Source organism: Passer montanus, unplaced genomic scaffold (assembly GCF_014805655.1).
Source record: "Passer montanus isolate IOZ18808 unplaced genomic scaffold, ASM1480565v1 scaffold37, whole genome shotgun sequence".
Lineage (NCBI taxonomy): Eukaryota > Metazoa > Chordata > Aves > Passeriformes > Passeridae > Passer > Passer montanus.
The window spans coordinates 5989951-6014899 of record NW_024368485.1 but is presented as its reverse complement, the minus strand read 5'-3'; the positions used below and the strand labels follow the sequence as shown (position 1 = coordinate 6014899).

Below are 24949 nucleotides of genomic sequence, written 5' to 3'. Positions count from 1 at the left end.
AACACAGCCTCCTGGGAGGTGGTGTACTGGGATGACCGTGCTTTTCACCACTACAATATTTAAAAAGCTCAACTACTTCCTTGGACTCGTAGGCTTGCAAAAACAATCCTGTCAAAAAAAAGCTCTTCGGCTTCAGTTGCTGATTATTACAACTTTAAAAGAAATACATCCCACAGAAAACAATTAACAACATCTGAAGATTCCTCTGCCTGCCTAGATGTCTTAATCTGGAAATTAATTATAAATTAAATTTATCACATACATGCAAAAAATACACATGTAGCTGCCCGCCAATTTGAGATAATGCAAACATGAAGGGAAAGACTTCTGTAAAGACGACTGTATGAAAGCAAAAGGATTAGCTTCAAATGATTATCCCTGGAATCTGACAAACCCTACACACACCTTACTTTAGCTCAAATTTGCCCTGCCAATCAAGATGTTAAATTACGTAACAATTTGATGCCTCTCAACAAAAGATGGCATCCCAGGCATTAGCTTCCATTGTGGCAGTCACAAGAAATTGATGTCTATTTCCTGCCTACAGTATTTTTTATTTTTTCCTTAATTTTACATTTTTTCTCAGAAATATATTACTTCTCTTTCTCTTTTTTTTTTTTTTTTTTTTTTTTTTTGTGAGACATTCCATATTCCTTATGTGGTGTTACTCATTTTGTTGTGACCACACGGGCAGAGAAAAAGAAATAAATAATTATTTTCAGGGATCCAGACAAACATAATCTGTGTTGTGTTCACTCTGTTATACTTCATGTAAGAGGTGACACAAAACCAGCAGAGCCAACACAGGATCTCAAGATCCATATGCTGCCTTTCTGCCTCACACACACCCCCAGATACGTGACACTTGTTAAGTGGCAGCCACGTACCACGAGCATCTCATATATTTTATCTTCATGTGCTTATGCTGATTATTAAATACAAGATGTTAAAGAGTTTTGTGAACAAGGCAGAGTGGAATGGCTTTACTTTGGTTTGCGGGGTGAAAATGCAGATGAGCCAACACTCCATGAAGAGCAGCATTCCTGTGGCAAGAACAAAGGGAGCTGCCAGGCTGGAGGGATGGACAGCAGCACCTTGTTCTCCTGCCTGCCAGGTCCTGTGGGGGCAGAGCACAGAGCCCACTGCAGCACTGCTGTGCTTTCTTTCCTTGCATCACCCAGAAACCACAATAATTAGAGGGGTTGTGGCTATCAGTTTATATTTAAAAATGATGATGCTTCCACTTACCTATTTTCCTTAATGCCTTTTGGCAATTATGAATATTTCTGCTTTTTTCCCTGCCTGCTCCAAGAGACAGTGAGTAGGTAGAGAACTTACTGTAGTGTGCCTGGAGGCTGCTGGTCATCGATTTGAGTGACCACATGTTGGGGGCAGGCCAGCCTGAGTGCCAGATAGGATAGTGCACCCGCAGGCAGGGAATGTGGTTAATGCACGGCTCAGGATGCCAGAACCCCCTCATGGCAGGCTACTCAAAGGGGAAGACATTCTTCACTGGCTTCTGCCTCTGCACTTGACTCATTTTTTGTTTCTAGCACCATTAAATATATTGGAGAGTGGAAAAAGGCATTCCAGCCTGCACCCTCACATGGTCAGAGCAGAGCAACCTCAGTTTCCACCAAACTCTCTACAAACCCAGGTTTGCACTTGCCTAGACTATTCTTGTGTGTGTGGTTCTGATTTTCCTCCTTTCTTCATGTTATGGAACTTCCAGTGAGAAAACAACCTTCCACTTTGACCTCTGCCAGTTTCCCCTTCCCAGCCCTGCTGCTGCCCTAGGAACAGTCCCCACATGGCACATTTGTGTGGGGAAGGGCTGCCCCCTTGAGTATACTCTCCAGTGCACGCAGTGTGGCACCAGAATGAACGTGGAGGGCCCGCAGACACCTGAGAGAATCACAGAATATCCTGAGCTGGGAGGGACCCACAAGGATCATCAAGTCCAGCTCTCAAGCAAATAACCCAGACTGGGACTGAACGTGCAACCATGGCATTATAAGAGCCTGGTCTAACCAACTGAGTTAAGCAGAAAAAAGAAACATCAAAGCCAGAGATTCCCTCCCTCTGATTCCCAGGAGAAGGAGTGGATTTCATTACCTGATCAAACCCCTGGAGCTCCAGTACACCAGGTGTACAGGGAATATGCCCCAGAGGACAATAGGCCCACACTGCCTTTGGTGATTTTTCCCTCTATTAAGGGTAGAAAATAAGAGTTGTGTTGATTTTTTACAGATCCTCATTCTGCACTGAGCTTGTGTCTGACTCTAAGGCCAGATCTCTCTGGCTTATGTGCTTGGCAGTCTAAATTGTCAGGAATGAAGCCACTGAATGCGTGTTCAACAGAACACACATAAACCAAATTCACTTCACTTACAGTCCTCCAAACAAAGTGCATTCCTGGGAAAACACTCTCATCATACAGGACACTGAGAGATATTACACTGCTCAACCTAACTTTACTGCACAACTGTGCAGAAAACAATAGAAAGATCTTGTCTTGTTATCCTTGAAGCTGGTGGGATTGTTCAATTCCTTCTGAGGGACACCTGCACAGCAGGAGCCTTACAGGACTGGGTCTGAGATTTTGCCATTAGCAAAGCACTTGTACAACAGTAGGTCAGCTATTGAGTGATCCAAACCATGTATCAAGACCACTAAATCCTCACTATCAACATTGCTTTCCTCAGACCTGGAGATTCCAGTGCCCAGGAGTATGATGTTGAAGGGGGAAATGTCCAAATATGAGCCACCTGCAGGCTCTGAGAGGTTCAGATTTACAAGGAGGAAAGGGAGTTTTCTGTATGGGTGACTCCTCAATTTCTGCTGCTTTACAATAAGCAGGCCCATCTCCTTAGTTTAGTCATCAATCTAAATGCATAATCTTGGGAAAATGAAGGATCCCATCTCTCCCAGAGTGATGTTCAGCCAGACTCGACTCTTGTCAGCCAGGGAACAGCCCAGTAACTGTTCCAGTCCTCAGCCTCCCTCCAGGTCCCCTGGCCATTTCTCTTCACTTGTACAACTTCATATTGGCAGAAGACAGCAAGGGTTGGAGGAGACTGTTTTGGGAAGAAGATAAATAGCCTAAAAAGAAGATGAGATTTTCCATTCGCCCTGAGGTAGAAGGAGGGCAGGGGAGGGTTGAAATAAGAGGAAAAAGACAGGTAGAGCTGGAGGAGAAAAATGAGATTCTGCCTGGTGTTTCATTAAACAAAACAAAAAAAAAGGCAATTGGTTTGGAAAAAAAGAGAACAATTTAATTTTGTAGGCAAAAGGCTCCTGGCTTCACTTCCTAGTGGAACAATTTGGTTTTACGAGAGGAGACTTTCCAAGCCAACCGTGACTGTACATATGGCACAGCTTGATACCTGCTCTCTGTATCCTGATGGCTCAGCTACTGAATTTGTCACATTCTTTTGCTACTCTGACTTTTTCAAGAACTGCTGTAGTGCTTCCTGCTCTTAGGAGTTATTTACAGCAATTTTATGAGTCTGCAGAACTATCTGCCAAAAAGTAAAAGGGAAAAAAAAATAAAAATCAAGTAAGCCATTACTTCAAATTATTTGTCAAGCTCCTCTTGCCAACCCTTCCAGACACAGACCAACATTTTACCACACCAAAACATATTGTCCAGGAGTGCCCTTTCAAATGCCTGTGAATGCTACAAGATCAATCTGAGGTGCAGGAGCATGGAAAGAAAAACCAAAAACATGGCAAAATGGGACAGCAGCAGTTGCACCTAGGACGAAGATTCACCAGTAACATCCCAACGAAGCAACCTCCTCAACACCTCCAGTTTCCCACTGGGATGCTGTGCTTTAGCACTAGAAAATCAACCTGGAGAGTACCTCCAGATGCACTCTCAGCACTGATTTCATCCCTCCACAGGTCTTTTCCTAGGGTTCTTCCTTCCACAGGCCCCGTCCCTCACATTGTGGCACACAGAGCTGTGTTTATCTGCAGTTCTTCCCACCCCAGCAGACCCTGCTGAGCCACCAGCCAGCCAGAGGCTCGCAGGGCATTGACTGCACCAATATTTCTGCCTCTGTGCACTTACCCTGCAAAAACAACCCTGACAATATATTTTTCTTGCCTTCCTGCATGATGAACAGCCACACCAGGAAGGACTTCTGCTGGGATGAGCCAAAGAAACCTTTTCTTTATTATTATTTTACATTTCCAGTGTCCATGGGGTTGGAATAAACTGTAAATTAGGTGTTACAGCACTGTAGGTTGGGTAGATGTGATGTTTTAGAAATGTAGCTTTAGTTTGTTATAACATAATAGCAGCTTTGCTTTGTTGTGACAATGGCAATAAATAAAGTTCCCACAATGTATAACGCTGTAACCAACCCAAACTAGTCTAACAAACAACAAATCAAGGGGAGCAATACCCACCCAGAACTCTACGTACAGAAATATTGATGATCTGTGCTTAAAATTCCCAGGTTAGAATACCCATTTTTCAAGAGATCAGCTGATGGTGATCTGCTCCCTCTGCTCTCTGAGGTGAATGCCAAAACAGGTTCTTGCCATTTTCATGCCCTGATAATAATTGCAAACTAGAGATATTTTCTTTTTCTCTCTCTAAGTAAGTAAAGATTTCTGGCAGCTCCAACAGCCTCGTTACTATTGCACGTTAGTCACAGTTTATTCACATCAGAAGACCAGTGGAAGGTTGAGACAGGCAGGGGACTAAAGATGGATCTCTTCTATAGTTATAAAAGGATTTCCATTTGTTAACAGCTCTGCCTATGAAGTATGCAATGACATTTTCCTACTGTGCTATTTTCATGCCTCCTGAGATGCCAGGTTATAATGCAAAACATCTGAATCATTAAATTTATACAGTTATTTAATAACCCATGTAAAATACATGGCAATGTTGCTTCTTTTAAAACATATGCATCTCATAAGAAAACAATTTCCTGCACTATGTGGTGTAGTCAGATTTCAGTATTTTCTGTCGGGCAGAAAGGGTTCAAACTTCCATCCTCTGTGCACCCAGGAGCCATGACACCCAATATCACCAAGCTGCTGCTGGCAGACCCTTTTGGAGGAAACCTACTCCCCTTTAGAGATGATTGGCCCAAAATAGAACATGTATTATATAAAAACATGTCGTGATATAAACATATAGCCAAAATAATCATAGCTAGCAGGTAGTAATAGTGCAAAGGTGAAACACAAGCCTTGTCTAACAAAACATCAAACACATCCTTCACTTCAACCATGAGTGATTTTTCATAGCCATAGTAGAACATGTTCCCATGAACTTCTTAAGACTCACTTGGAGTCTAAAACAGAATTGGCTAAAATTCTGGTTTTGATAGTTCCTTCCTAGCTCCCATACTTGGAGATAAGTTCATTCAGTTTCAGGATAGATGTTTCTTTAATAAGAGTGTTCAAAAGACCCCATGACAGACAACTGCTAATATGGAACATAATGAGAGGAAAATATTGCTGGCACAGCCAGGATTCAGCAGAGAGAGGGTCAATCCTGTTTATAGACTTGCTGGAGTTTTTTGGTTGGTTAAAAAGCTGACAGACTGCATTACAGCTAACATTCCCATATTGATTATACCATTTCTGAGCCTGCCCTCATTGTGACAGGAGCCACATAATTAGTTCTTTCCTTGTTAAATATTTGTAAATCATTCGTACTTTTATGGGTTACGTAACCTGGCTGAGAGCTTCCAATAATCTTCCTGTAACTTATTTAAAAGTGGGAAAAAGCTGTAGGGCCTGGTTTGTGCCCTTCCCTGAGAGTGGGGCAGCAGGAGGGAGGAACCTCTCCAGGCTCTGCAGGCAGCAGAGGGTGAGTGACAGAGTTGGTGAGAGCTGCCAGTGCTGAGCCTCAGTGAGGGTGATGGATTTATGGTGTAAATCAGGGCCCCAATTCAGCAGGCACTTAAGCACATGTTTGAGTCTCATTGACTTCGTGGAATCAAGTGAGTGTTTAAATGCTCTCCTGAACACTGGATAACTGTATAGGGGAACAAAGAGGGGAAGGGGAAAAGGATAACATAATGAAATTATAGCTTTTAGGATGGAATGGTGGAAGCTCTAAACTAGAATGGTTTAGAGCTATTCTAGTGAAGATAAACTGTAGGGAAGCTAAATAGGAAAAAATGAGAATTTCACAGTACAATTAAAGAGACTGGGTTGTATGAAAGTATTGTTTCAGAAACCTTTTCATCTCTTTTGTTGAGTAAACAAATTAAATTAGAATCACAGCAAATAAAGGCAGAAGAGTTACATGTGATCTTTCCTTGTTTTTTTAGATTTCTGTTCCCTTTGCATTGTATAGACACAATGATAAGAACTTAGGTTTTTCTATGCACCATTATTAGCATTAATCAGATTGAAATGATGATGCAAGTTGGATGAACCCCAAGAAAGGCTGAGTTCCTTTCAGGTAACCTTTCAGGAGTGAGTTCTTAGGACTTTCTTACTGTGGTAGGGTTAGAAATACCAGATTACTTGAGTGGTCCTCTCCCTAATGCTGAAGCATGTGAAGATACAGCGAGGGGAAAAAACCTCCCAAACTACAGAAAGGATGAGTTTAGCAGAGGTTTTCCTGATGGGAAATTCTCACTAGTCCCAGAATAACTCCTCCTTCCCAAGTATCAATGCGGAAACAAATCTTCCAGTCCACAAAGAACACCCAGATGTTGTTATTCCACACTTCCTTTTCCCTTTGTTTTTCCTTTCACACACTTTTATTTCTGAACACTTTTTTTTTCTATGAAAGACAATATAAACAAACCTATAGCACCAAAAGCAGTTTCCTCATGAATCTGAAGCAGATGTAAGAGCCTGTGGAATTCCTCAGTGGCCAGGATCCAAAATTAATTCAGGATCAGTTTTACCTGGGCAAACATTTCTGTGATTGGCAACATCAGTGTTTTAAAACAAAGCTTGAATTTGGGGTTCAAAATCCAATTTTAGGAAAATCCCAAATGCAAACAGGCAGGGGTGGGGGGAATCAAAGCAAAATCTCACATCCAAACACTCTCAAAGCTCCAGAATAACAGACTAACACCAAAAAACAGACCAAGCTGCTGCTAAGGTCTTTGATGGCTGTCATCCATGCCCAATCCCACCAGCTCAAGCACCTTTAAGCACAACTTGCTCCATCAATCTCCAGGAGTGGGCTTTCCAAACACCATCTCTGCCCTGCTCCACACAGGATGGTATTTAGAGACTTGTTTCCATCAGGAAACAAAGGATGCACATGCAGTTTTCACAACTGAAAAGATAATCACGTTGCCAATGGTATCGATTTGTGCATGGATTTCCTCCAGTATTGACCTGATGTTCAGTGCAGGAAGTGATTGATACAGTTTGGAAGAACCAAAAGAATTTTTTCCTATTTCCGGCCTTTATTCTATAGGCGATACTGGAGCCTGTTCAATAAGTGTAATAAGCATAAACTGTGGCACTTACAATATTATTCACTAGATTAATATAGAGCAATAGTTATTTTAAATGCCACTTAGAAATAAATGGCTGAATCTCTTTCAAACTCAATGTATTTAGACCGAATCAATCCAAACCTTGAAATCAAATTCAGAGACTAAAATCGATATTCCTCCCGCTAATTTTGTTTGCATACACCCCCCTTGGAAAGCACTTCAAAAGAACAAGAAAGTGAAGCCACATCTCTGGGATGCCCAATCTCTTCTTGAAGGGATTTTCTTTTCCTTTCTCTTTTCTTTTTAAACCATTTCTCCAGACTTGTGGCTCAGACAATTCTCTCAGACAGTATTTTGCAGGTTTATTCTCTTTAGGTGATTTGACATCTGTACTGTTCGGTACTGACTAATTTCTAAGTCCTGGGAGACAATTTCTTAGCAGTTGCAATTCATCAAAACCCTAATGAATTCTGATGGAATTCTTGGGGACTGGTTTTCTGTCCTCTCTGTGGAAGGAACTGCACAACACACCTTATGTATTTAAGCCACATTAAGAGACTGAAAGTATTTAATCAATATTGCTCAAAAGAAACCTGAAGAGCCACATGCTAAACCCCAACAAAACCACCCTCAGTGCTGTCACCGAAGCAATGATCCTACAAGCACAGCTGAGGGAGGCTGACTCCACGTGCCAAGGAATAACCAAAAGGGACGGAGAGCTGAGTGTGAACAAGGAGTCAGGAAAAAGTCCAAGAGAACGATGATCTACAAACACAGAAGGGCTCAGTGCGGAATGAGATGTGAAGGATGGAGGCAGAGAAGGCTTTAGTGAGTGTTCCAGGAAAAGTATTGGTTCAGGTACCTTGTCACGTTCAAAATAACTTGAATATCTTTAGATATTTTGGAAGGAAAATGGAAAAACTAGGCACTGTACCAGCTGCTTCTTGGTTCAAAAACAACGATTGGGTTTTATTTAGATTCTCAGTCTACTTAAGCTGGTTCTCGGGGGAGTTGGGGACTTGAGCTCTGTGATTTGGGAAAACTTATGGGGAAAGAAGGAATAAAAAGGTAGTTCATAGAAGCCAGATGGGGAGGCCAAGAATCTGGCAAATATCCCTTTCCCACATTTCTTCTAGAACTCAAAATAAATCTGAATCTCTCTGACATTTGAAAAGAAGTCTGGCTATTTCTTCCCACATTATGTTTTCTTTTTGCTCGCTTTTGCACAAGGTCTTACGGGAAGCAGAGCCTGGTGCCAAAGTAATGCAAGGAAGCAAGCTGTGCTGATAATCTCAGACTGGCCCCCTTTTCTCAGGAGACATCCAGCCCAATTCCATGTACACAGGCAAGGCTCACTGGTGTGCTCTGGCAATGTGAGGCACCACAAACCTCGCTGAGCTGGGCAGCACAAGGGGATTTGCAGCTGCTTTGTATCACCAGAGCGAGGCAAAGCTGCCAGAGCAAACCAGGGAATCTGGCTCCTGCAGTTTGGAGAGACTCAGCATCAGTTTGTGGACTTTCCAAATCAGGCCTCCAAATCTTCTGAGATTCACTTATCGCTGTGAAACAACCCAAATCTCTGTGGAAGAGATTTGCCACAGGACACAGGACTGTGCCCAGATTCAGAAGCCATAGGAAATTTGATCCCACGGTGGTTTCACTCTACCAAAGCACCTTGCCTTAAAAGAAGTTGTTGTTCAAATTGCCAATGCATTTTGGACCATGCAAGTGTGACAAAATAAACATAAGTAGTAACTTCTGGTACTTAACAGACAGATTTTTCCTGTGTCTGGGAGAACTAACAAAATCCAGGGCATTTCACTATGAGTGAATCTCTAATGAGGGGGTAGTAAAAATGTGTTCCTCACTGACTGTCAGGGGATATCAAATATACTCACTTCTGACTCAGTAATTACCCACCAAAAATGTAGATCAAGTGGTCATCACCCAAATTAGTACCTGCCAAAGATTACTTTTGGAATGGCTGTCAGCTAAGAAACAGGAAATGAGCTGCAAAATATTATTAAAACTCGAAAATAACAGCTTTAAGGTGTGAGCTTCCACTCAAGCACACAATGGAGCGAGGGTAGAAAGCAGAGCCCACGCGGGGAAGGGAGCAGGGAGAGGGGCTGATGGCCGGGGACTCGGGAACAACTGCAGCGATAAAAACTGACACGTGCTCACCCAGCGTGACAATCTTGGAATTCCTGCTGAGAAAACCAAAACTAAAGAGCAGGTCCTCTCTAGGACTTGGGGGTGAGGGATTCCAGCCACTGCTCTACCTGCCACAAGCCTTTTCAGAGAGCAGCCAAAGCCTCTCCCTGCCCCACTTCCCCATCCACGAACTGAACGTTTCTGTTTGGCAGAGGAGCTGTAAGAGAATTAATTTCAATAACTGGAACAAACTACAGCCCATTACAGTTATGATAAGTGCTGTATAATGACAAAACCAAACCCAGGCCATTAACACGCTGTGAGAAGAACAAAGCAGGGCCTGGACCATTTTCCATGTTCCAGGAACACTCAGATCTGAGCCCGAGGTGGTGGTGATGATGATGATGATAGTAATCACTGTATGATGAACCTTGCACCACCAAGCACTTTGCAATTAGCTGCAGGCAGCACCGTGGGCTTGTCACCTGCCTCTTGTGAAGGGCAGTGACCAAGTGGCTGAAATGGGGGGAATTCCAATAACAGTTCTGGAGCAGGATTGGCTTTTCCTTTTGCTCCTGGAAACTCAGTGCAAACCATCAGTCTTACTGCAAGGAGCCTCATGCAATATATCCACTTACCCTGGCTGGCTGGCAGCTCTGTTTTGAAGGCTTTAAATTGGGGAAGGCAAGGGAAAAAAGTCTCTTTTCAGTGAGCTGCATAAATCTATCTCTCTCTCCTCTCTCTTTGTTTTGGGGGGAATATGAACAAGGCTGCCAAACCTGCCAGTACCTGCACCTCTATTTCCTAATCCAGTCCACTCCTCTGCACCACACCTGACACGTTTTCAGCCTTAACAGACCCGTGAACACTGTGTTAGAACTCCAGTGCTGGGTATCACTGGACAGCTGAGGTCAGAGTTAGGCATTTGTTCCCACACCCTGTGGGAGGGCTCTCAGGAGAACACTTGGAAATAGCAAGGCTTTGAAAATAAATCTGTATGTTAAACAAAGACAGCCAAAGACGGAAACAAAAGGGTAGAAATAAATTGTTGATTGCTAGCTTGCTAAAAGGCTCACCATGAAGTGCTTCAGCAGTTCATATTAGGACTGGGGATGTTTAATATATTCATTAGCGTTCTGGAAGAGAGAGGGGAAGGTGACAAAATTTGCACAGGGCGCAAAAATATTTAGGTTACTCGTGATTACAAAAGATTAGAAAAGCTAGATAGATGCGCAGCATGAAGACAGATGAAATCCACTGTTCATAAATGCAAGGTAATGCATATTTGAATGAGCAATTTTCAAAACTCATGGACAAGGATAAGTTGTAAATTAACCAACCACTTGGGAAAAAGAGAGGGAGGGAGAAAACATGTGCCACTCTGGACAACTCCACAAGAAAGCTGGAGAATTGGGAGCAGCAGTCAAAAAAAGTAAATATGTTGTTGTGCTGCATAAAGAAGGGTAGGAATTAACACTAAATTACCACATCACTGAGTAACTGGACAGCATATCTGAAATGCTGTACCAAGCTGCAATCGACTCACCCAGAAAAATCATAAAGCTGAAATAGGAAGGAGCAACAAAAATGATTAGTGGCAGAAGAAAGGACTGTGAAGATTGGGGCTGCTTAGTTTATTGAAGACAAATAAAAAAGGGACATGAGAGAGTTAATGAAAGTTACAGAGAGGATCAATTGTCTGGTCCTAGAGGCCTCTCCTCCTAATGCAACAACGCTGAAAAACAACATCTTTAAAAACCAATAAGGGAAATATTATTTTACACAGTTCATAATTAACCTATGGAACTGATTGCCACAAGATATCCTTCTGGCTAAGGACTTAATATGATATAAAATAGTTTAATTTAGATGCTTATGTGAATAATGAGGACATCCCAGCTAGGATTAAGATAAATATCTTAGAAAGGCTGAAACCCCTAATGCTTTGTGACAGAAATGAACCATGGGCTGATGGAGGTTGGAGAGAAACATCCTCTTTGGGCGATAAAAAATGTCTGTGTCTTCCCTTGAGCAATTTGGTACTGAGCATTCCCGAAAGCTGCAGTGGGGCTGGATGGACTGACGGTCCAGTCTCATCAGGCACATCTAAAGCAACATCCCTTTGTGCTGACCTGAAACTGGCACCTCCACTGTCCTCACTGGGGCCAGGATTTCAGACTTGGATTTAGGGAACAGTGCTGTTTGCCATGGTGGCAAGGGGAGGAAAATTTTGGATACAATACTGAGAGACTTGAACAGTTTATTAAAGCAACACTGAGAGCAAAATAGTACCAAATGTAGTGCACACTCGAGAGTGGGGAAAATGGTGTTTTCTACTTTATGCCACCAAACCAGGTTTTCTAATTTGTTTACCATGCTCATTTTGTTTCGTACACGAGAGCATCCTGTTAACAGAAAAGTACAAATAAAGCTCTCTAATCAGCTACTGTGTCAGAATCCTGGCAGATTTCAGTGCATCTATCCCAACATCCGTGAGTAGAAAGGGAGGGAAAAAAGTTTAAAAATTATAGAGGAGAAAAGCTATTGCCACCTAAATCCCTCTGAATGGAACTTGATCTCTTAGGTACATTTGCAAAATGAGATGTGGAGCTTTGTAGCAACCTTCTGTAGAAATTACTTGGTTCAAAATATGGCCCACCCAAGTACAAACAGATTTTTTCCCCCCTTACAGCTACCAGTTAAGGCAGTGTCTATGGTACAGACCTAAATCTGAATCAATGATTAATATGTAAACAGAATTTGACTTGCTCTTCTTTTGTGCTTATCGCCAAGATACAATCTGGCACAACAGTTTTGTTTGACAGACAGCCCTGGCCTATGCTTGTCAACTAGCCAATATAAAATAACATTATTACTGTATAATCTCGAATTAGGCTGTAAAATATTTCAATTGTGTGACACACATGATGAGAAGATTTTAGAGTTCTCACATGTTTACATAATTAGCACTGCATATTTGTTAAATTAAGGTATCACTATCACCTTTATTACCATATCCCTCCTCCTCCACTGCAGTGTCTGTGTCTTGTGTAACCTCACATGTCTTAACTTTTCAAAGGCAACAGAAAAAGGAGCCTGCGTCTCTGTGAGGATTCTCCTGCTTCTGTGCAATTCTAATAAAAGGTATCAGAATACCCACCCTTTTTCACAGCGCTTCAAAAAAATAGCTGCTGAGGTGCAACTCAAGTAAGGAAAAGAAAGCACAAGAGGGAAATGGCCTCAAAGACCTGACTTCAGGTGTATTTAATCCTTCCACTACTGGTTTAAAAGTATTAAGTAGCCATAGGCTATCCCTGGGTAGAAAGACGGTTCAGTGACATCCCTTTTGTAAATATGTAGCTGCTCAGCCTCCTCCTAAACTCCACATTGAAGTCTGCTGCTTTTTCAGATTAATTCAGTTTGAATACTGCTGACTGTCTGTCACTACAGTCATATGTCACTGGTAGCAGCTCAGAAAGCCTAACCCCCTTCTCTAATGTCATTGCACACAATTCATTTTTAAATGTGGTGTAATAGTTTAGGAATACCAGTAAAACAGTGGGGGGAAAGGCATTTTCAATTTAAGGGGTGTGTAAGGCAGTTTACAACACTGTATTAGATGAGCCAAGCATGTTTCCTTGAGAGGGGCACATATGGTACAGGTGAAACTTGCAAAAATATTGTTCCAATAATTACCAAGACCATTAATAAGAGTGTGGTAGTTTCAAACCATGTGGCACGGAATTACCAATAATGCTATTTAATTGGGGAGGTATTTCTTAAGGAGCTAGGTACTTCCTAGAACAAATACATCTAAATCCACCCCAGAATAACCACAGCCACAAAAACAGGCTTGGATTCTGTTTATCCCACCAGGTTTGGCTCAGGATATTCCAACTCTGGCCGTGAGCCATAGAGAAGGTCACAAAGGTTTGGCTGTGGGGCTCTGACCAGGACCTGCTTCAACAGAGACACCCTTGGCTCCCAATTTACACTCTAAAAGTATTTGAGACATGGACACAAAATGAAATCTGGATGTGTTCTGCCCCCAGCTGTGCTCACCATCTCCCCCCTTCAGCTTCACTCATGTCAAGAAGGTGGCAAAATAAATGGCAGAATGAGGCCCTGGCAGACAGGCCCACCGCCCTGACAAAACAGGCTGGCTCTGCTCAAAACAAGCACCCAGCACGAGCAGTAACCCCACCAAAGAGCTTCTTAAATGTGGCTTGATCTTTCCCAAAACTTCAGCTTTCTGATTTAATTCCAAGTGCAATAATAAACACACTCCCCTGTTTACAGCTCCATAAATAGTGCCTTGTGTTTTCTGAAACAATGCAGCTCTGGGCTGTCTCTGTGATCGTTTATTTTATATCATCCTTAAGTTGCCATTTATTTACATTTCTGGAAACAGCTACCCCATGAAACAAATGGCCTGTTTTGTTAAGTCATGGTCAAGGATGTTTCCTTCAACTTATCACATCTAGAAATGCCACAGACAGAAATGCTTTCAGGCTATTTGCTAAGAAAACTAACATAAGCTCCTTATCAGAAAATATTACATTTCCCCGAAAGGTGAACTGTTCTGTCAGTTTTTCAGGCCATGTGAAATTCCTTCTCTGCTCTGACAGGTCACTGAACAGAAGTTGATGGCACACAGTGGTCGCCCAGGACGCCGGGCAGAGCCTTCAGCCACACATGGCTGCAGGTTGTGGCACAAATGCAGGAAGCCTCGCCCTGACACATCCAGCCCGGGGGGCATATTGCGCGCTGGGGGCTTTTGTGGTTTGCTTGGGGTTGGCTCAGGACTTTCTCCCTCCCTTTTGCTCTTGTTAGAATGCCTCCAGAGGCAAGGCAAATGCAGTGCTGTGTGTGCCAGCCTCTTCTGTTCACATCTCAGAAGTGGCAGCCAGAACCGGCTCCTTCGAGGACTCACGAATCCCCATCCCTTCAAAACCACAAAAAGAAACCAGAAGAGAATCACTGTTTCTGGGTTTTAGAGCATCCTCTGGTTTTTCATCCTACTAAACCCAAAATATTGGCAGCTGCAGACTGACAAGTCTAAGCTTAAGGGGCAACACAAGAGTTCAGGCAGTGTAGTTGCTTTCCTCAAGCAAAGCAGTTGATTTCCAGGTTGCGCGTGTCCCTAAGAGCTGATGAACAGCTGAGGAACCAAGCTCAACACTGCACGTGCTTTGCTTTATACATATTTACATTAAACTTATAAACCTTCAGTGTCCACAATGAAGGTGAAAGCTGCAGCTGGCAAACTACTCCGATTTTGTGGTGTTTTAGAAAGTGCAGCCGAGGAAGCTGCCCCACCAAATCCCGATGCACTGGCCCACGCATCACTTTTTTATCTTTTTTTCCCCCCTCTGAAAGCTATAGAATTTCAATTCATTACATGAGATTGGTTAGAATTCAAGTCTCTTTTTAAGTTGATATTAAGTTAAGTTGCCGTGTGACAACACACAACATACAGGCACAATCGATTCAAGCAGGTTTCCCTCATGTGCACACATCTGCCAGATGCAAAATTCAACATAGAGACACACCATGGACATGAATAGACAAGGAGAAATCCAAAGGAACAACTGGGGAGACACTCTTCTGTTCCCCCAGAGAAACTCCTGGTTTTAATCTTTTCAATTTGATTTTGTTTTTCCTTTCTGTTTGTTTAAGTTCAAAATGCATTCATTCTCTTGTCAGGAGAGTATTTTCCCTGTGTGATGATGAGGGGCAGTAGCAGATAAAGTTGGAAATAAAACTTTGCTAGCTGCCATCCTTTGGTTCGTTTGTGATTCTCCCCACCCTGCCCTTTCTGCCAGGTGTCATCCACACACTGTTCAGGATTTCCTGCTGGAGAGAAGCAGCACGACTGGGCATAGGTAAATTCCCTCCTCTCTGTGCTATCACCAGCTGATCTTATCTACTTATTACAGTTTATAAAGACATAGATGGCCTCGTGCTCCAGCCCCACTCCAGGAGGAGTGCCCATTAAAACACCCATCATTCTCTCAGCAGCCTCCTCCTCCTCCTCCTCTGCAGACTGAGGAAAGGCAGCCCTGTGACAGGAACTGTCACGGAGCTGGTGGATTCCAGGCTGACAGCTTCCAAAATCACAGACAACTCATTTTTAAATAGGCCCCTCATTTGCCTTGCTGGGGCTCAGCAGGATCAGAGAGACCTTGTCTAGGTTACAGACAACAGGAGAGAGGCAATTTTGCAGTTTTGTTAAAATTTGCCTTCTTTTATCACCCATCCCTATTTCAGGAGAACAACAAACACTCTCTGTATAAGTGTCCACTACAAATGGGAATTAAAGAGGCTAGTGTTTATAGCAGCACTACTATTTGATGCCAAAAATAAGTCTGATGTTTCTATTCAGGAATAGGAAATAACACTCTGAGCAGGCAAGTCACTCCCCAATGGACTTTCTTTGAATTTTCTCCAAAGGCTATTTCCTTTTCCTAAATGTGGGAAATACTTCCTGTCTGTGAAGCAGCACAACCCAAATGCTGAGTAGAAAATTAATAAAACAAACAAAAAGAAAACAAACAAAAGGACCTTTGTTCTGGGAAGAAATGGCACCAGCTCTGCTCAGGAAGCATAAAGAAACCCAGCGGATGAGAGAATAGACAAATCCTAAATAGGTTTCATGTAAGATGATTAAAAGTGCTTCCTTTGCTGTATATTTGGCAACACATGAAATCTGAGTCAGAGATATATCCCTTTCCTTCCAGTGCTGCTGCTTGCACTTCATGAATAAGTAAATGATTAAGAACACTTCAGATTTGGCATTATCAGACACATTACCTGGCTCGTGTTGTTTCAATCACAGCCCCAGCTCCGACCAGTGCAGGGGCTCTCTGTGTCTCTGAGCTTGGCTCAGCTCCAGTGAGGAGCAGGAGGCATTTCAGAGTCCCCCAAATTCCAGGCTGCACCTGATCTGTATGGATTTATAGCCCCCCACCTTCAACCGAGGCATTCCTCACTCAATTCCAAGCTGGATCCATCCACACTCACCACCCCAGGGCTTGTTTGTGCTTGTTGTCTGCATGTACAGCACAGCACCAGTGATCCCAATTTTCCAATCTAAGAAACCTGGACATTTCCAAAAAGGCTCACAGGAGTTACCAGACACGGATGTATATCATGGATGAAAAAAATACCTTTTTACAACATCTATAAAACTGTGATTATAATAAATGTCTGCTTAATTAATACATCAGGACATAAAGCCATTTATTCTCCCCTCATTTGCTATAGTTCTCCCTGTTCAGATTTAATAATGCAAAAAGGTTGCTCAGATGCCAAACGGTAAAAATAATAAAAATACATTTATCATTGATCTGAAAAGCAGAAATGCCTGGCAGTACTTCTGGCACAGAGAACACTGCCAAATTTTCTTAACTGAAATCCAAATAACATTTCACCAAAAAATCTTCAAAACATACCAGGAAATATATATGATGTGATAGATAAAGCAGTCTGAGAAATGCACAGAGCACAGCGAAACAGGTGCCCAGAATAACCATTATTACAATATGCACAATAAGGAGGGGGGGAAAGGGGTAGAGAGAGAAAAAGAGAGAGGGAAAAAAAGCTTTCAAAATGGTTAAATTCATGAGGGCTACAGAGCCTCAAATTGAAATTATCTCACTCTGCACTGATAAATAAAGTGGCTCTGGTACCTAAATCATGACACTAACTATACGTTTCGATTTTTTTAAGTAGTGATTAGGTGGATACTCAGGGGAACCTACTAGCCTTCACAGAGATAACAGACTCAACTTAATATCAACTTAAAAAGAGACTTGAATTCTAACCAATCTCATGTAATGAATTGAAATTCTATAGCTTTCAGAGGGGGGAAAAAAAAAGATAAAAAAGCGATGTGGCTCCATTCTCTAACTTGCTGTCAGGAAATATAATTTGTGCTCTCGGTGATTCACCTAGCTCATATGCAGCATGCAAATTTATTTCCCTAATAATCAGACCTGGAGATTGCCCAAGAGGATTAATAGCATCATTCCTTATGACCGCCAGGATATTATGCACCTCTGACATGGAAAAATTGTGTTAGTTCTACAGAGAAAACGCAAGGATATTTGTCCTGCTAGACAATATAATAGGCTGGTGCATCATCAGATTACAATGTCATTTCAAAAACCTTGAATACAAATAATGTACAGTGGGGGAAATGTTGGTACAACCTCCCTTAATTCAGTAGCCTTGAATTCACATGTATTTTTTTGCCTGTGCTTTTTTATTCCTCTCCCCATTATAGTCTGTAGAACACTGCTAGGAAAAGGCAAAGGTATTTTATATTAAACCCATCTCTTTTTGTTTGTTCTTATGTTATTCTTTGAGAATAGCCTATATGGACACTGCAGGATAAAATAACATAAAATCCATGGCTTCCAGTTTTTCAAAGAGCTGAATACACCCATAGCCCCAGTACACTGTATTCCATATGTGAATACAGAGCAATTTATTTGCACAATTGCTTAATTTTGATTCGCAAGTCAAAGCAACGCGTTCCGCAGGCTCCGGCATTCACACAGGAAGAATTTTAATTTTTCAAATCTTTTTTTTAAAACGAGTTGGTCAGGAAATTTTCTTTAAAAAAAAAAAAGGAATGCTTCCCGCTGTACTTTAGACCAAAGAACACCGCCTCAGAGACAAGACAAAATTTCATTATTATGCGCATGGGAGCAATAAGATTAGCTCCTATTGCTGCCCCTAAGGTGGAGCAGCAGGAGGAACCAATGGGACGATGCTAATGTGTATGTTAATAGTATTCTCCTCCAAGAAGTTGGGATAATTAAACATGTACCATCTCTTTAAGACAGAACTGCACACATTTTCTTCGGATGGGTGTTTACAAGATTTCCAATTTCAGGTCACAGCCATTTCTGAGATTGCTTAAGAAAGAGATGGGAATAACTTATCTTATTCATGTATTCAAAGAACCTTATAAAATGTGCAAAACATAACAGTTTTAAGGGGCAAAACATGCATCTTGCCTTGACAGACCTGCTTTGTTATGTGTAGTGTTGTACACTGACCTAATATATTGAACATTTTAAGCTAATATACCTTGTAGGAACCAGCCTTTAATGTGATGGATTTTATAGTATCTCATTAGGGTGTGTTTATATAACCTGATACTAAACACATTTTCAGATTCATGTTCCTTATTAAAATTGTGAGCTGTATTGATTTTTAGTTGAACAGCAACAGAGACATTTTAATATTAGGAAAGGCTGCTCCGAAGTTATTTTCACAGATCACAACTACTGTGACACAAACAGTGCACATATCTCTCATCTTTCTTTACAGCCTCAATTAGAAGAATCAGGATGTGTTACCCCACCTGCTTTTCTATTGGTTGAGCAATTCTCTGCCTCCATTTACAACGCCAAAAAGCATTTTTATTCATTGCTTTGGGGGGGGTGTTATTTTTAAATATACATCCGTGACAAGCTCCCAAACAGTATTTATATTTTTCCTTCTAAAGAACCGTGTGTTTTTAAAAACAAAATACCTTAATGCATCTGCTTTTCAAGTTTCCATAACAAACTGAGCAGCTACAGCAGTGTTTACTCTGATACAGCACACACAGAAACTTACCATTCTGAGCAATGTACAAAAAATAATGACTTTCCCATCCTAATGTCTCCATTTTGTAAACCGGTCTTCAAAGGTAAATCTAATGTCAGCAATAAATAGAGTGGCTCCAATATTTCTCTGAGGAGTCACAGGGAAATAATGATCTTTGAGGCACTGTAAATAGTTTAAATTATTGGAAGGTCCTTGTAAGAAATGAAATACGAGGATTAAAAAAAAAAAAAAAACAAACTCGATTTCTCCATTGTGAAGTTAGGGCATTTGGAGGGAGCCCAAATTTTAAACGCAAATATTTAGAGAGAGAAATTATCGCTTCTGAGACAAGCAAATCATACACTTATTCCTGACTCTTATTGATTTAATGAACTGCTTGTTAATAGAAAGCCGCTTGGAGAAACAAAGAACAGCCGTGGAAGAGTAAGTGTTCCTTACATTCCTGCAGGTTTAAAACCAACCTCTAAGTCTTCAGCAGGGAAAAGGCTGGAAATTAAATTGCAGCACATAGGAACCACCAGATTTAATAGAGCCACTTGTGCCATTTAACCACACCTGTTACTTGTGCTGCAGCACTGCAGAAGCAGTTCAGGAATCTCCAGTAAATTGGTGTACTTGGCCTAAGATGTTTTAGGTCTGAACTGGGTCTCAGAAAGCAGATTTCCCTTAATTTTGCCCCTGGCATGCTATTCATTATTAAACATTAAAGTTGTGTCAATTACTTACTTCCATAGTTGATTATTATCCTGGTTATTCTACCAGCTAATCAACGCTTCTCTAACACATGTCTAGCGGTGACTTTGAATTGATGTACAGAATATAATTATTTGTGCAAATTTCTTTTGTTTCTTGTTAACCACTGAAATTGGTTAATTACTTTAATCCCCACAACCCCTCAAAAAGAAAGTATCTTGATTTACCAATTTATTTTTAATCAATATTAGGTTGAGCTTTGAAAGTTGACTATTCAGCCAACGTAAGACACTGCACTGAGAGGAAAAAAAAAATATATTTTCTACATGTCCTTTAAAGCAGAATGAAAACACCTTCATCTGAAAGGCTTTGGTAGCTTTATCAGATCCAAGGCTCTTCCTTTGAGGTGTAATTATTTTACCATTATTACAAGCGAGGCTTTTAACAGAACAGTCATTCCCTCTATTTAAGCAGTAAGTTTTATAATTTATTACAGCTCTTTGGTCATCAACTCGCTATACAAACAGTCGGTCACCAGTGACCAATTACATTAAGGTTAAGCAACATAACTTTAAATTAGAAATAAGCTAATGTATCTTCATCAAGGGCCTGCTGTGTTTTCAGTGCTGTTTATGAGATGATACTAAATGTGGATATGGAGCACGCTCACTGGGACCAATTCCTATCGGCCTGAAAATGGAAAAGTCTTGAGCCTGCTCAGGTCCAGAGCTAATTAATGGGATAACATCTGCTTTACGCATTCTGCTGGAGTAATTTCTATCAACTTCACTGGGAAGATGCATGGGAAACTATCAGAGAAATAAGTATCTATGCTGAACCATATTAATCTGTAGTGAGTCTGGAAATAGGAATTTCAATTCTCCTATTATCCTAGGGATGGGCAGAGGGGGAGGACGAGGGCACAGGGCTTGTTTCTTGGCTGATCCAATTTCTGTGTTTGTAACAGATTGAGTTCTGTTTGCATGCATACACTTGCACACACACAGCAACTGCACGGGGCTGGCTTTGTCTCTGGGCTGGGGGGGTTTTAAAGGACACTGCAGCAGCTGAAGATGGCCACGCTCCTCATGCAACAACCAGCTTTATACAGGAAGGTGCTTAAGTGGTTTTACTGCATTACTTAAAAACACACCAGGACTGGCTAAAGAAAAAAATACAGTACTGTAAAGCAGGCTGCAAAAGTGATAAGACACTTATTTCATTTTATCAGCCTGGGGACAAGGTGCAGGGGCAGGAAGGTCCAGGCACTGACTCTGGTCTGAGATTTGAATAAAGAAAGACATGAAGGGAACACTGGCCACCATAAAAACCCAAACAAACAAACAAACAATCACAAAAAAAAAAACCAAAAAACAACCACCCAAACCTCCTACTGAAACCCCCTTGACTTCCAAATTCAGGCTCACTTTCACCTGAATTTCATAACTTTGTCCAAAAATCACTGGGCGATTTTAACTACAGCAAGGTGCTTAAAACTGCATTTTGCTTGTGAGTTTTTCCTGGTGAAGTCCTGTAGGGCACAGAATCTCACTGCTGAGGAGAGACATTACATTTTTATGCATGTATGCTTTTGTCTGCCTGTGCCTACAGATATGTAAAATGTATGAAATTAATGTCCTTTTAAATATGTCTGTGCTGGAAACGTGTATATATTCCTACAAAACACATTTATACCTAAAAATATCTACAAATATTCATGACTGCATGTGTACGCTCAAAGAGAAAAAGCTAAAACAGAAACAGGTAAATGTCTGAGTTTGGAGTGGCAAAACCAGAAAGAATCATAATGTTTTCTTTATATTATTATTATTATTGTCTAAGCTATGATTTACAGGTTTAATTCTTTCAAGCTAATGCATACAAATGAATTGCACAGAACAACAAAAAAGCAGGGAGGTCCTTACAATAAAAAAATTCCTTCAATAGTCATTCACCTTTACCTAAGAGGTTATGAGTTCATATGTCAATTCTATGGAATATTTCTGTAATTTGTTTGCCATTGTGTACATTCTATGTATTTGTTTGCTACAAGGTATTGAAACATTCAGGCTATTGGGAATTAAATACTTATTTGACAAACAATCCTTATTTGTAAATTAACGGCATAAAACAGTTTTCTAACAGGCTGTCACTCATTTTTATTTAAGGAGATACTACTGAGACAGGGTTCAAGGTATTCCAAGGAACTCTGGCTTCCTGGGCTTCAGGGGGAAATACTACTATTTACCTGACATTTTTAACTCTCTTACATAATTGTGCAAATTGCTGACATGAAGCAGCACCTGCTTTTGTCACATGCAAACCACAACTCCCCAGCTCTTCAGGAAGGAGCAGTGCAAAGCCAGAGTGGCTTTACTCTGAACTTGTGTGCAGGTGTCTGTGGGGAGGAGGGAGCTTTGTGAGCAAAGGAACTGGATTTAAAGACTTGCATATTGCAAAATTCCTCTGCGATCCATCACATTTGAGAGCAGAAAACACATTTGATTTTTAATTTGCTTAAGCATGCAAGATGGCCCACTTCAGCAGCATTGCAATTTTCTGATTTGTGCGCAGGATTCGCAGACAGCACACAGCTACTGTTCTTTTCCTTTCTCCTGGAACTGTGCCATGAGGCACTACGGTTGTAACAGGGGTGAATCCTCAATTCTGTTCATCTCTCTCCCTTCTCAAAGTTATTTGAACCCTTATTTTCCTTGAGGGGCTCATTCAGCTGTCCTAATATGTATACAGTGATAATATAGTCATACGCATAATAAAAAAAGAGCTTCAAAATTATAGTCAGCTTAGTAATAATGCAGTGCTGTGCTGGAGTGATTGGCAACTGTTGATCCAATTATATAACTGGTTGCTTCTTAAAATTCAGGGATATGAGGCTGATATATAATGTGCTGTAAAGTGTAAAAGAACTGGACAGGAAATAAGGCGGGTTGAATTTTTTCGTGCTTTGATCAAATTAGAACCAGGTTGATGAAAGGAAATGCCTTGGGTTCTCTGCTTGAAGTTTTGTGTTATACAAAAGGCTCTTGAAATGATCAATTTTGCACATGTCACTCAGCAAGTTTAGAGAGAACCAGTGCCTGTGTCTGCCAGGGAGTCTCTGCTACAGCTCCCTCCAAAGCCACCCCGTGCTGGACACGAGGTTTGACGGAGATACTCTGAAATGGAGCCAAAGGAGGCACGATCACAAATCACAGCAATACCCCAAGTTTGCAGGTTTGTTTTTCAGGTTTCTGCTCAGCCCTTTGACTCAAGAAACACAGATCAGGAAAGACAGAAAAGGGTCATCTGGTGAATCCCTCAGAAATAAATGCAGGATTATCTTTGCTGCTGTTCTTTTAAGCATTTATCTGGCTAACTCACTAACTAGCTTTCATCCATTGTAACCCTCTGCCTGTCCCCTGCTTTTAAAACAGCCACTATTATTTATGAAGTGCTGTAGATGTGCAGTGAGAAGCACAGGGACTTTTTGCTCTTATTTTTCCTTGAGGACAACTTAAAAGGAGAGAAGAAAGCACCTATGAAAAGGCACCTTGCAGGTAAGGCTGTGGTTCTTCTGTCGCTTGGTCTGTCTCTGAAGAATGACTCCATAGTGGTTAGGCCTGTATGAGACACAACCTCTCTGGTACTTTTCTGGGATCAATCCCTCTGTACTATGTGCAGCTCAATGTAGCGATTTAAATCCCACCGTTTCAGTCTTAATGCATTAACATTTCAGCACTCCTCAAACACATCCTGCAAATCTGCCTCCTCCTCGTAATTCTTATCCCCAAATCAGGAATTGTGTAAGATTTGAAGTGAGGCACCTGAGCCCAGTACACATCCACACCTTTACCAAAAATACCGTATTGTGATTTATTGATAAATTCACTGGGGTGGAGTGGGGGGAAGAGGAAAGTAGGGAAAAAAAATATGACATTCCCAAGCCAGGGTGCAACAAAGTCCCTAGTGATACTCACTGTAGCTGGGAAGAGAACTACTGAAGGAGCCACCAAGATTAAAACCTGCTGAATTCCTGCTACCCCCAGGATAATACCTGCATGGAAACTCTTTTGTTTTGGCATAATTGCCTGTGCAAGGCACGCCTTGCAGGGCTTCCAGAAATAACATCCCAGGATGGGGAGCACTGAGGAGCCAGGGCAGTAACCCTCACCCAGGCCTTTCAATTCAGTTTTGTGTGAATTACAGCAAATTGCTGTGTATGCTTGTGCTGGACACAGAGCAGTTGAAAAGCTGCTCATTTCCCCACCAAAGCAGCTCTTTGGGAGTTGATTGGTGTTCCCCAGGAACTGAAACACGACACAGCATTGGAAATTATAGGACAGCACAGTGCAATTTCACTAAGGATGCACAGGATGTTATAGGAATAATATTTTTCTCAGTTTCAAGACTGAAGTTAGAGAAGCTTCTTTACAATTTGCATGTGAGATGCTGCTCCACTCTAGTGGCAGACACTCCCCAGAGCCCAGGCTAATAAGCAATAATTGATAATGGAGATTGGGATATAATGGGAGCTCCTCCAGGATCCCTGCCCACAGCCCACTGACCAATTGTGGAACCAAGCCGTGGCTTCTCACCCCTGGAGCAGCTCAGGACATTCCAGGGAACAGCACCACCCTGGGTTTGGGGTTTCACTCCTGGAAAACCACTACATCACAACAACTTACACTATGAAAACATCCAAACTGGGGAAATGAACATACTTTAAATAATAGCTGATTTCAATTATTTTCTGTAACGTTTGTTTTTCTTTTTTTTTTTTTCCCTTTTGTTTTTGTTAGATCACACTTAATATGATTCCACGACACCAATGCTGGGGATGAAATTGAAAGCTATATTCTTCTAAATGTGTTCCCAACATTCCATTTTTTACAGAGCTGCCAGGGGCTATTCTGCATTCCCACAACGGCTACAAATGTAACATATTGTTTTGCAATAAAAATTAGCTATAAAAGTGTGAAAAACGCCAGAGATCCAAATGTGAGAAACAAGAGAAGGGGGTACGGCTTTCGCACACTTTTAGT

The 24949-nt window shown here is 41.5% G+C and overlaps 1 long non-coding RNA gene across 2 annotated transcripts in view; it reads right to left on the bottom strand.

Moving 5' to 3' along the window:
- The window catches only part of LOC120506061, a 322322-nt gene that overhangs the window by 110225 nt on the left and 187148 nt on the right, over positions 1–24949 (bottom strand). The gene's annotated exons all lie outside the window — the stretch shown is intronic.